Raw genomic sequence first — 12,019 nt, 5'->3', positions numbered from 1 at the left:
CTCATGAAAAAGAGGATGGGCTTTATGGTGTCTGTTCCCATATCCTTGCCAAGCCTTGGCCACATGGACCTTATTTCTCTAGTTCCTAAAAACTTTTTCCACCTCTGTCATCTCTTTTTTTTTCATGAGAGTTATTAGCTATCATTTATTCATTAGGGTCAAGATGGTTGCCTAAAACAGGAGGGGAAAGCTGTGAATATTGAGAACTGATATGGAGTTTGGGAGGTAACAGTATATCTTTTAGGGTATGAACACCTCTTTCCAAAATGAGTAAGGAAAAAGCCTGATATGGTATTCTGATTGAGGAATGTAAGATAGTAGACCTTGTTGAATAAACTGTTCCACATGAGGATAATATCAATGCTGCTCAGGTTAGGAAAGCCAAGTGTTATGAGGTGTGACTAGAAGATTGTAAAGATGCTCACTGGAGTACTACTCATTTTTACTCTTTTACTTGTTTCAGTCATTTGACTGCGGCCATGCTGGAGCACCGCCTTTAGTCGAGCAAAGCGACCCCAGGACTTATTCTTTGTAAGCCCAGTACTTATTCTATCAGTCTCTTTTTTGCTGAACCGCTAAGTGACGGGGATGTAAACACACCAGCATCGGTTGTCAAGCAATGCTAGGGAGACAAACACATACATATATATATATATATATATATATATTATATATATATATATATATATATATACATATATACGACAGGCTTCTTTCAGTTTCCGTCTACCAAAACCACTCACAAGGCATTGGTCGGCCCGGGGCTATAGCAGAAGACACTTGCTCAAGATGCCAAGCCGTGGGACTGAACCCGGAACCATGTGGTTGGTTAGCAAGCTACTTACCACACAGCCACTCCTGCGGCCACTTTCTTGTAGAAGATGGGCATGGAGGCTTTATTGGAACTGGACTTAGACACTTAGACAGTGGCTGCTATCAGTCAGCATCAATCATCATCAAACACCATCTTGAAACAAATCTAGTCAACAGTTGAAAGAGCCAGCTATTGGATATTGGTGAAAAGGGATGAAACCTGGTTGGAGAGGTATGTGTAGGTGTGAGGCAAGGACCTGTTTGGCTATGGTGCAAATCAGACCTGCATGACTCCATTATTTGCATGTTGTGATGATCCCAAAATGGATTTAGCTTGAATACTAGTCAGTCAGGCCAGGAGGTGGAGCCTCATGTCAATGATGGGGTACCAGTACACTGAAAAAAAGGACCCCACCCACCCAAATGTTCATTCTCTCCTGAAGATCTCTAAGAACCTACAAGCATCTGATATCTGGTGGTTTTGATTAACAACACTTGCACAAGGAAACTGTTTCCAATGTGGTAAGAAGCTTGCTTCCCAACTGTATGGTTCCAGGTTCAGTTCCACCGTGTGGCACCTTGGCCAAGTGTCTTCTACTATAGCCTTGGGCAGACCAAAGCCTTGTGAGTGGATTTGGCAGACGGAAACTGAAAGAAGCCCATCGTATATACATATATATATATGTTTTTATATATATATGTTTATATATATAAATATTTATATATATATATATATATATATATATATATATGCACATACATACATATACATATATATATGTAGATGTATGTATGTATATATTTATGTGAGTGTGGTTTTGTCTGTGTTTGTCCCCCGACCTTCACTTGACAACTGATCTTGGCCTGTTTACATTCCATAACTTAGCAGTTTGGCAAAAGAGACCAATAGAATAAGTACTAAGCTTACAAAAAATAAGTCCTGGTGCTGATTTCTTCAACTAAAAAATCCGTTAAGGCGTTGCTCCAGCATGGTTGCAGTCAAATGACTGAAACAAGTAAAAGAATTATTCTAAGGTACAACTAATTACATTGGTAGTTGTGCCCTCATTAGTGAAGGCACGTGGCTCAGTGGTTAGAGCGTCGAGCTTACGATCATGAGGTTGTGAGCTCGAATCCTGGACTGGGCTGCGTGTTGTGTTCTTGAGCAAGACACTTTATTTCACGTTGCTCCAGTTCACTCAGCTGTAGAAATGAGTTTCGACGTCACAGGTGCCAAGCTGTATCGGCCCCTTTGCCTTTCCCTTGGATAACACTGGTGGTGTGGAGAGGGGAGGCTGGTATGCATGGGCGACTGCTGGTCTTCCATAAATAACCTTGCCCAGACTTGTGCCCGGGAGGGTAACTTTCTAGGTGCAATCCCATGGTCTGTGTCATGACCGAAGGGTGGAGGGTCTTAGTTAAGGTTTGAAATGCTACTGATCCCTATATAAAGTTTGTCAAACACTGCAGTACTGTTCAGACAGCTGGCATACTGAGCCCAAATGTCCTTTACTCACCCCTATTTCTTTTGCTGTCTGTCTGCCTGTCTCTCTCCTACACGCATTCACCTACTCTGGATTGTATCTTGAAAACCTCCATCCAGCTATTTGTCAAACTTTTTTTTTCCCTCACAAATATTTCTCAATTACTCTTTTACTCATTTCAATCATTTGACTGCGGTCATGCTGGAGCACTACCGTAAGTCAAGCAAATCGACCCCAGGACTTATTCTTTGTAAGCCTAGTATTTATTCTATCGGTCTCTTTTTGCTGAACCGCTAAGTGACGGGGACATAGACACACCAGCATCGGTTGTCAAGCGATGGTGGGGGGGACAAACACAGATACACAACATATACACACACATACATATATATATAATATATATACATACGACAGGCTCCTTTCAGTTTCCGTCTACCAAATCCACTCACAAGGCTTTGGTCGGCCCGAGGCTATAGCAGAAGACACTTGCCCAAGGTGCCACGCAGTAGGACTGAACCCGGAACCATGTGGTTGGGAAGCAAGCTTCTTACCACAATAGTTTGAATTTGTTCTTCTCTTTCCTGCCACTGCTTCAGCAAAGGCCTCTCAGCTTCTTATTGACTGTATTACCACTGCTATATAAAAACTTAATAGTTTCACTGTTCTCTCATCCTCTTGGCCTTTCTATTATTTTCTTCCTCAGAATCTGATCTTTCTGAAACTACCTTTTCTGTATGTTTTTCCTTCAATTACTACACACTTAGAGTTCAAAGTAAACATTATCTCTGAGAATGTCACTCAGTTATTCCTCTTCCCAAATTAATTTTACCATTTAGACTGATGCAGAGGAAGTAATTGTTCTTTTTAAACTTAACAAAAGTTCTCTTTTTACTGTCAACTATCACACAGAAAGGGATAAGAAAATACTTTCTCAGTTTACTTCCAATTTGTTCTGCAATAATAAATAAGTAGAAATTATATTTGTAAAGTCTCTTCCATCCATAAACATATTTGAAAGAACATTTTTAGGAAACAGAGTCAAAGTACAAAAAATTATGTATCATTTTTAGAGATGGAAAGGGGAGGTCTTCTCAAGTTTGAGTTGTCTTATCTTCCTTTACTACCATTATATGTCAGTTTCTCTGATTGGTTGAAATTTTGAGATTTCGTCCAATCAAAATGTCCGACTTTGCCAGCAGTAAAGAACATGGCCGTCAGGTGTTATGGTTTTACCCTCATCCAGTATGTTTTTGATGTTTTCAAGGTAAGTTGGTCGTTAAATGTCGTAATTAAAGTATCAAATCCTTGCTGATTCCTTTCTCAACGTCTATAGTACTTTAGTCTCCGCGATAGGTTCGATCCGATGGTATTATTACAGATAGAATTTGAGGAAATTCCGTCTCTTGAATGGCATGCTACTGCTACCACTTCAGTGTTATGTATGTGTACGTATCTATGCGTGTGTATGTGTTAAAGAGATCGGTTTCACGTTAATTTCTGCATATCTGTTGGCCTCGATATCAGAGTCTATTACTTTTTAATTAAAATATTGTCAGAAAACAATACCCCCATTCACTAACAATCTGCCCGGAGAAAGCTATTTTTGAGTGACGGGGTTAAATGCAACCCCTTTGCTTTGTGAACAGTTTCTGTGAGTAGCGTGTGTATATATATATGTTGCATGGGGGGACCTGAGAGCGTTTTCATCGCTACACTATATTTGCTTAACAAACACTGTAATTTTAGTCTAAGTTCGATAGAGACTAATTTAATGAAGTCTACAAGACAAAATAACTCAAAATTGATCCATGGGTAAATCTGAATTTTCAGTCCAGAGTTCGTATACGGTGGAAATACGAAATCAATGATGGGACGGGCTCTCAGTTACAAATGATGTGGTGTGCGTGTATACAGATATACACACGTGTGTGTATGTGTGTATTTATGTTTATATAATAGTATTTACAAAATATGTAATGCATATATATATATATATAAACATAATCACACATTCACATAGAAAGTATTGCCGTATATTTAAGCATACGTAACTATATACTCACGCATAAGTATATTGAGCCATACGCACACATACAGTGTGTATATGCGTTTTTGTGTTTGCGTGTATATGTGTATACAATTATAGATGAATGACTTGTATATATAAACCGATAAATATACAGCTAAATACACACGCACCTTAAACAGAAATTAAATAATTTCTGCGAAAATTTGTCAAAATGTTTCTCGGTTGAACATTAATTCCTCGGATTGTTTCTATTTGAAAATGTAACGATCCATTCAATCAGTGAGGGCCGAGAATATATACACACATATATACACACATATTCATACACACCCAGACACAGGCGCGGACATACATTTTCATCATGTCTATGTAGTCATTTATACAAACACATCTGACCACACACACACACACACACACACATATATACACGCACACAGGTATATAGTCATATACACATACTTATGATTATAGACAAATGTATATCCGACGTCTGCAATCCCTCGAGGTCGATGATGATTGTCTACCACATATAATTTCTTTGGACCCGCATATACAGTAATACACACACACGCACGTGTGTGTATGTATATTCCGATAAGTCTCTATATATCTATGACTCGCTCTACCGAAGTGAAATATTAAAATATATATATACACATTCCGGTAAGCCCCTACATGTGTACGACTCTCTCTGTGTATATATATGTATGTATATATATGTATGTATATATATATATAATAGTCATACATTTATTGAGACTTATCGCATACACATAACTATGTGTTTATATTTATATATATATTTACGTAATTTAATCTTTTTTTAATTCCATATTATGATGCCGTGCAATCTTACATTTGAATTGAAGCAGGTGTTTTGTACGCCTTTTGTAATTCCAGTCTGTAAACAATGAAGTGGAGACTGTACCATTTTTATCAGATGTGGAACTGCATCGGCTGAATATCTTTTCATAAAGCTACCAGTAACTTTTAAACATATGGCCTTGTACTTTTGGAACAACGCTACCGTCTTACCACTAATTTCTATCCATGTTAAAGCTGAATGAATCCATAATCGATGAATGTATGTACATGGATGAACTTTGAAAATGATATTATCTTTAGTTTAATTGAACAATCTTTCCTTATTTCATACAAGGATAACGTCATTTATTTTCATATTTACTTATAGAATTAGAATTTGGTGAATTGGTATATAAGAGTTGTGCTTGTGTTGCACATAACAATTACGATGAGAAATAGGATAAATCAAATCATTATATTTATATAAATTACTATATTTAAACTTTTGGAATAGACTGTATTGTTATCGCATTTGTTGGCGTAAATATTTTCATCTATCTTTTAGGACGGGCTATTTATAATATTCTATAGGATAAAGTATAGAATAGCAAGGAACCATCAGTCTGAGTGTGTATGCGATCTGTATGTGCATACATACACATCCACACATAAGTGTGTTCGTTTATCTACCTGTTTTATGAGATACTCAGGTAAATAAACACATGTGTAAATAATCTAATGATGTATTATCAGATTTATATTCAGTTGTCAAGTCTGACATCAGGTTATCGTAAACATTCTTAAAATTTAACCAAACCCTAATACCTTATACCAAAACATCCATATGGACTGTATTCTGTCGAGCAGTCGAGGCTGAATATATCTATCATTGCTTCACCGAAGACTCAGTCTTTGGATTAGCTCGAATCAAATTCCAAAGTGTTTGTTAATTCTCCTCCTTTAAACTCTCATTTAACTATAGTTAAGTTTCATTGGTTAACTAACACCTCAACACTTTATTAATGCCAGAATATGAAGAAGACAGCAAATGAATGCGGTGCCATCCATCTCAAGAAACCTAAGGGAGTTTATCGCTAGACCTGTTAAAATAATGGTCATGCTTTATCTCAAATTATATGCTGTCGTTTTAAGAAAGGAAAGTTCTAGATATGTCTTGATAAACAAAACGACGTGGTGGGTAAGACTGGAATGTCTTTGTCTTTGTAGACGTACTCGACCAGAGCTTATTTGGGTTTAAACGACATCAGAAATGCCTGTGATTAAACACAAATAAATGTTGCTTATGTTACAGTTTAATAATGTTAAGCAGTGAATTGATAGGGAAGTTGTCTGGGTTTTGAACTAGTTTTGTATGTTTAAACTTTATTGTATTATTTCAACACATAACAAGACATACATTGTAGTCGCGATTCACTTAGCTCGGTGGTGAATGGAGAAAGTTCACTGGCATCAGTTCATAAAAGCAACATTCAACCATTTGTTAGATTTTTCTGGAAAGAAGAAGAAAAATAAATATTGATTCCGAATCGCCTCATTGGGAGTTCTTGTATTATTTTAAAGATTACTTTAATAACATATAACATACAATGTATACAATTTGCAAGCATACACACATCTATATATACCCTGTGTATATGATTAGATCACTGATAATATAATATGGTATGGTACATGTCTGAAGTTTGTTCTTTGACTTTTTCGATGAGGATCATTCATGTGTATGCATATATATATATGTATATATATATATATATATATATATATATATATGTATCCACATACATGAATACATTATACACACATACCTGTATATATATACATACGGATATATTGAGACAAAAATCATTTTTATATAGGTCAATATTAAATATTTGTATTGATTGGGAATTCGTTTTCCGAACCCTTACAAAAAGTTATTTTCATAATACCGACAGTTTTTATTGTGTAGCCCTGGGTCATCACTGACGAAGCAGACCTGGAAACAAAGACTCCCCTATCGACCACCCTGTCTTTTTCCTGTGCCCAAGGAATCCAGAACCTCATTGCACCTTTTCTAAGACGGTGATGGTGGGGTGTCGTTTGAATGAGTTTTGGCTGTTATTTCTAGCAGGTAACGTGGCCATATAGAGACTTCATTGTTAGCTTGATCCCGACATATTTGCATTCGCTAATTATGTTCTTTAATTGCAACTATTTATCGAAGACTAGTTTGCGATATTGTTACGTTGAAGAACTCAATCAAGAGGGCCCATACAACGAGAAGGAAGGGGTAGATACGTGCCGTCGCGAATTACAAGCTTTGATTTGAGGTTTCATAGGTTGAAATCTCAAATTCTATAATTTCTTCAGAATTAGCTTTGTTACGAGTGTATATATATATATATATATATATATATATATAAAATATGAATTAGAGATAAAACCACTATTATATATATAACACAATCTCACAAATTTGTATAGTTGTTTGCATCGAACTCAGTGTTCTGAATTTTATCGATCCTGAAAGGATGAAATGATAAGGATTGAAAGACTAAGACTGCTAGGGTTCGAACTCGGCGGGATTTCGAAGGATGTAACTATAAGCTGAAATCTTACTTGTTCGCCGCTGTACACTTTCTTCCTATCTCGACCGCTTTTAAAGTGATAATTTAAAGCATCTACAGTTCTACAGTGCATGTTAATTATCCCCAATCAAATCCGATAAAGGTATCGTTTCATCAGTTTGGGAAGGTACAACGTTGAAGCATTAAATTAAGGCTTCTTCCACAGGTTGCCATAATTTGTTGTATACCTTTACTTTAATTAACCTAACAAATGTACTCGTTTTAGTACTTACGAGAGTTTAGGTCAGTGGTTTTCAACCAGGGTTCCGCCAGTACAGTCCAGGGGTTCCGCAAGAAGTTACAAAAATGCTAAAATCGACAGTAATTTTTAATTCTCCTGTGCAAATATGTGTGCATATAAGACAATTAAATTATTGCACAGGGGTTCCTCGAGCCAGTGGAATGTTTCTTTGGGGTTCCGCTCCAGCGAAAAGGTTGAAAAGCACTGGTTTAGGTTCTGGGTCTCATAGAACAGACAGGGTCCACTCACAAACAGCTACTTCTATTTCGTCGTGGCTGAATTGGACGTTTTGTTCCAGTTCATTTATTTACATATTTAGGAAATGTAGATGCTTGAGATAGGAATATTGTTTGTGATAAAGCTGGCGGCTTACCCCGGGTTAAGTGTGAGGTAGCCCCTCTGTTCATTTATTATAAGTACAGGTCGTTACAGATTTTATTCTTCCAATTGTGAAGATAAGTGAGAAGGGAATTGATGCTGTCAAAAGAATTGCAAAATAATATTGGTCATATGAAGCTGTTCTTTTCACGATCCTCTATTGGAATGGTTTTATTTCGACAACACTAAGGCAGCAAGCTTTGACAGACTCGTTAGCACGCCGGGCAAAATGCTTAGCGGCTTTTCGTCCGTCTTCACGTTTTGGGTTCAAATGCCGCCGGGATCGTCTCCGCCTTTGACCCTTTTCGAGGTCGATAAAATAAGTACTAGTTGAGCACTGATGTCATTTAATCGAATTAGCCCCTCCCTCGAAATTGCTGGCCTTGTGCCACAGTTTGAAACCAATATTGAAGTTGTTGTCCAGCTCCAAATCAACTCTGATGTAGGGTCAAATGCATTCTAGCTGTGACCATCACGTCTTTTTAGGACTATGCACGATTATGTTATCTATCTAATATGTACTTTCTTTATCTAAGAATAACGTGGAAGATTTGGTTTCTGTTTCCCACAGGTCATTGACCGCAGACCGATTTGTTTGGAAAGTGTTTTTGAATCAAGTAGTACAGCTATTTAATTCAATATTAACACAAATGCAATAATGTTTCACATACAACACATAAATAGCAAAAAAACATTCGGTGAGCAGTGACGTGTGGCGGAGAGGGCAGACAAAAGAGAAAATTGATTCCATCGTTTTCTAACGACTCTCATCGCTTTGATTTTATTGAAAGCAAAACTCTGAAAATGTTTTAATAAATCAAGAGACATTTTATTATTATTATTATTATTATTATTATTATTAAGGCGGCGAGCTGGCAGAATCGTTAGCACGCCGGGCGAAATGCTTAGCGTCATTTCATCTGCCGTTACGTTTTGAGTTCAAATTCCGCCGAGGTCGACTTTGCCTTTCATCCTTTCGGGGTCGATAAATTAAGTACCAGTTACGCACTGGGTTCGATGTCTGTCCTTGTTTGTCCCCTCTATGTTTAGCCCCTTGTGGGTAATAAAGAAATAGTTATTTCGTCTGCCGTTACGTTCTGAGTTCAAATTCCGCCGAGGTCGACTTTGCCTTTCATCCTTTCGGGGTCGATAAATTAAGTACCAGTTACGCACTGGGGTCGATGTAATCGACTTAATCCCTTTGTCTGTCCTTGTTTGTACTCTCTGTGTTTAGCCCCTTGTGGGCAGTAAAGAATTATTATTATTATTATTATTATTTATTATTATTATTATTAGTGATATGATAAAAAGTCAGCCAACAAGTGAAGAAATTTATAATGTTTGGTTATTGGATCTGCCATATTATCAGGATTCTTCTCTAATACTGACGTAATGTCGATTGAAGCGATAAAGAAATAAGAACAAGCCTGTCTAAATACGTTTTCTACCTTGAAACCTGTTCTTCACTCCTGTGTTTATTGTCTACTGATGACATACGTTAACACAATTACCTGTATGTTGTTAGCACCTGTTCCCTAATGTAAATCGTATTGTCAGGCACACGCATACACACGCGCGCTTTACAAAGAGCACAGGCGCAAAAAAAAAAACTAAAAGAAATAAAAATATATGAATAAAATAAAGTAAAATATATAAAAAAGAAAATAATAATCGCTCAAAAGTGAATTTTTATGTATGAATAAGTCGGAAATAACACAACTTGCTTCTTTTTTTTTTTTTTTTAATGATCCCTGAGCAAATCTCGGTATATTTGTCGATGGCGACGGAGCTGTTCTCTGTTTGTTCAACAGTGCGGCACACTGGCGCACGCACGACATACACTTTAGATACACCACATACATACACTTCAGATACACCACATACATACGTGCATACACACACATATATACACACGCATGCATATTGTCGTTCGATTGCAGTAGCAGATGGCCACATTCCTTTTCCACCCATTGCAGCTTCCTTAATAAATCACACACACACACGTACATATTACTTTTATTATATATTATAGTCGTTTGATTAATTGTTATCTAGAATTTGTAAACACCATCCACAACTAAATCTTTCCACGAGAAGCATGATGCTGTTTGCATCTACAGTTTACATATGTATATGGTCTAGTTTTATACTCCAGTTTATATGTGTATGTTCCTATATATATATATATATATATATATATATATATATATATATATATATATATATGTAGGTCCCGGGTTGATCCGGGGTTAACCACAGTAAGTAAGCTCCTTCTATATAATATATATATATATATATATATATATATATATATATATATATACATGTAAAATCACAATTTTAATTCAGTATAATTACGACTGTCCTAAGAAAGGCAACGTGAAACTCCGAGTAACAATTTGTGAAGATTTTCGCAGCTTTAATAAAAGCATATTACTCTACCTTGGGTATTTGAGTACTACTTTTTTTCCACCTTGTTTTGCATTTGTGTTTACTGGTGTGTGTATACGCATATGTATGTATATATGATCATACTACTACTACTACTACTACTACTACTACTACCACCACCACCACCACCACCACTACTACTACTATTACTACTACTCTTTATTGGCCACAGAAAATGATGATACACAAAATGATAATAAACAAACATGTTGGGGTGTATATATATATATATATATATATACAATAAGCGCAAAAGAGGCAAAGTTCATTGTACCATAAGAAAAAAATTGTTTAAAAATTCATCGTTTAGAATGTAAACAAAGATACCACACCAAAGGGGGATGGAGTGCCGTCACCTAAGGAGGATGAGGAAGACCCTGATCATCTTCCCGTTCGGGCACTTGCCCTCTCCCGGCTGTCATTATTTCCAGACAGAATTGAAGTCGTGAGTAATAAACAACATCGTTTGAAAATATGCTAGTGAGTTTAGGCAATTCTTTATAAATGATTGCATTCAAAAACGCATACACACAAACACTCACACACACACACACACACACACAAACTCACACACACACACACAAACTCACACACACACAAACTCACACACACACACCCACCACACAAACTCACACACACACACACACACACACAAACTCACACACACACACACAAACTCACACACACACCACACACACAACAAACTCACACACACACACACACAAACTCACACACACCACACCCACACAACTCACACACACACACACACACACACACACAACTCACACACACCACACACACACAAACTCACCACACACACACACACACCACAAACTCACACACACCACACACAAACTCACACACACACACACACACACACACCAAACTCACACACACACACACACAAACTCACACACACACACACACACACACACAACTCACACACACACGCAAACTCACACACACACAAACTCACACACACACACACACACACACACATGCTATGTAGGGACATAAAGCACAAGGTGCCAGATTAGCATTGACTTCCTGTCGGAACACGTAAACAAAAGCGTACTTGCACGGTCTAATCAATTAGTGCTAATTACTGAATGGCATGCTGTTTCCTATCACAACAGTGTTGGTGTTTGAGTATTTACAGAAACAGAGCAAGTTGCTAATGGGGCAGAGAGCC

General features: G+C 37.1%; 1 protein-coding gene across 2 annotated transcripts in view; it reads left to right on the top strand.

Annotated features, from left to right (window-relative positions):
• The first annotated feature begins 3,478 nt into the window (after positions 1 to 3,478).
• Positions 3,479 to 12,019, top strand: part of LOC115219897 (polycomb group RING finger protein 3-like) — an 88,693-nt gene continuing 80,152 nt past the window's right edge. For both annotated transcript variants that reach the window (XM_029790204.2, XM_029790203.2), the window contains exon 1: positions 3,479 to 3,561. The gene's annotated coding sequence lies outside the window, so the exon portion shown is untranslated. The remainder of the gene's footprint in view (positions 3,562 to 12,019) is intronic.

The sequence above is a fragment of the Octopus sinensis genome, linkage group LG15 (genome assembly GCF_006345805.1).
Source record: "Octopus sinensis linkage group LG15, ASM634580v1, whole genome shotgun sequence".
Taxonomy (NCBI): Eukaryota; Metazoa; Mollusca; class Cephalopoda; order Octopoda; family Octopodidae; genus Octopus; species Octopus sinensis.
This window is presented reverse-complemented; position numbering and strand designations above follow the sequence as displayed.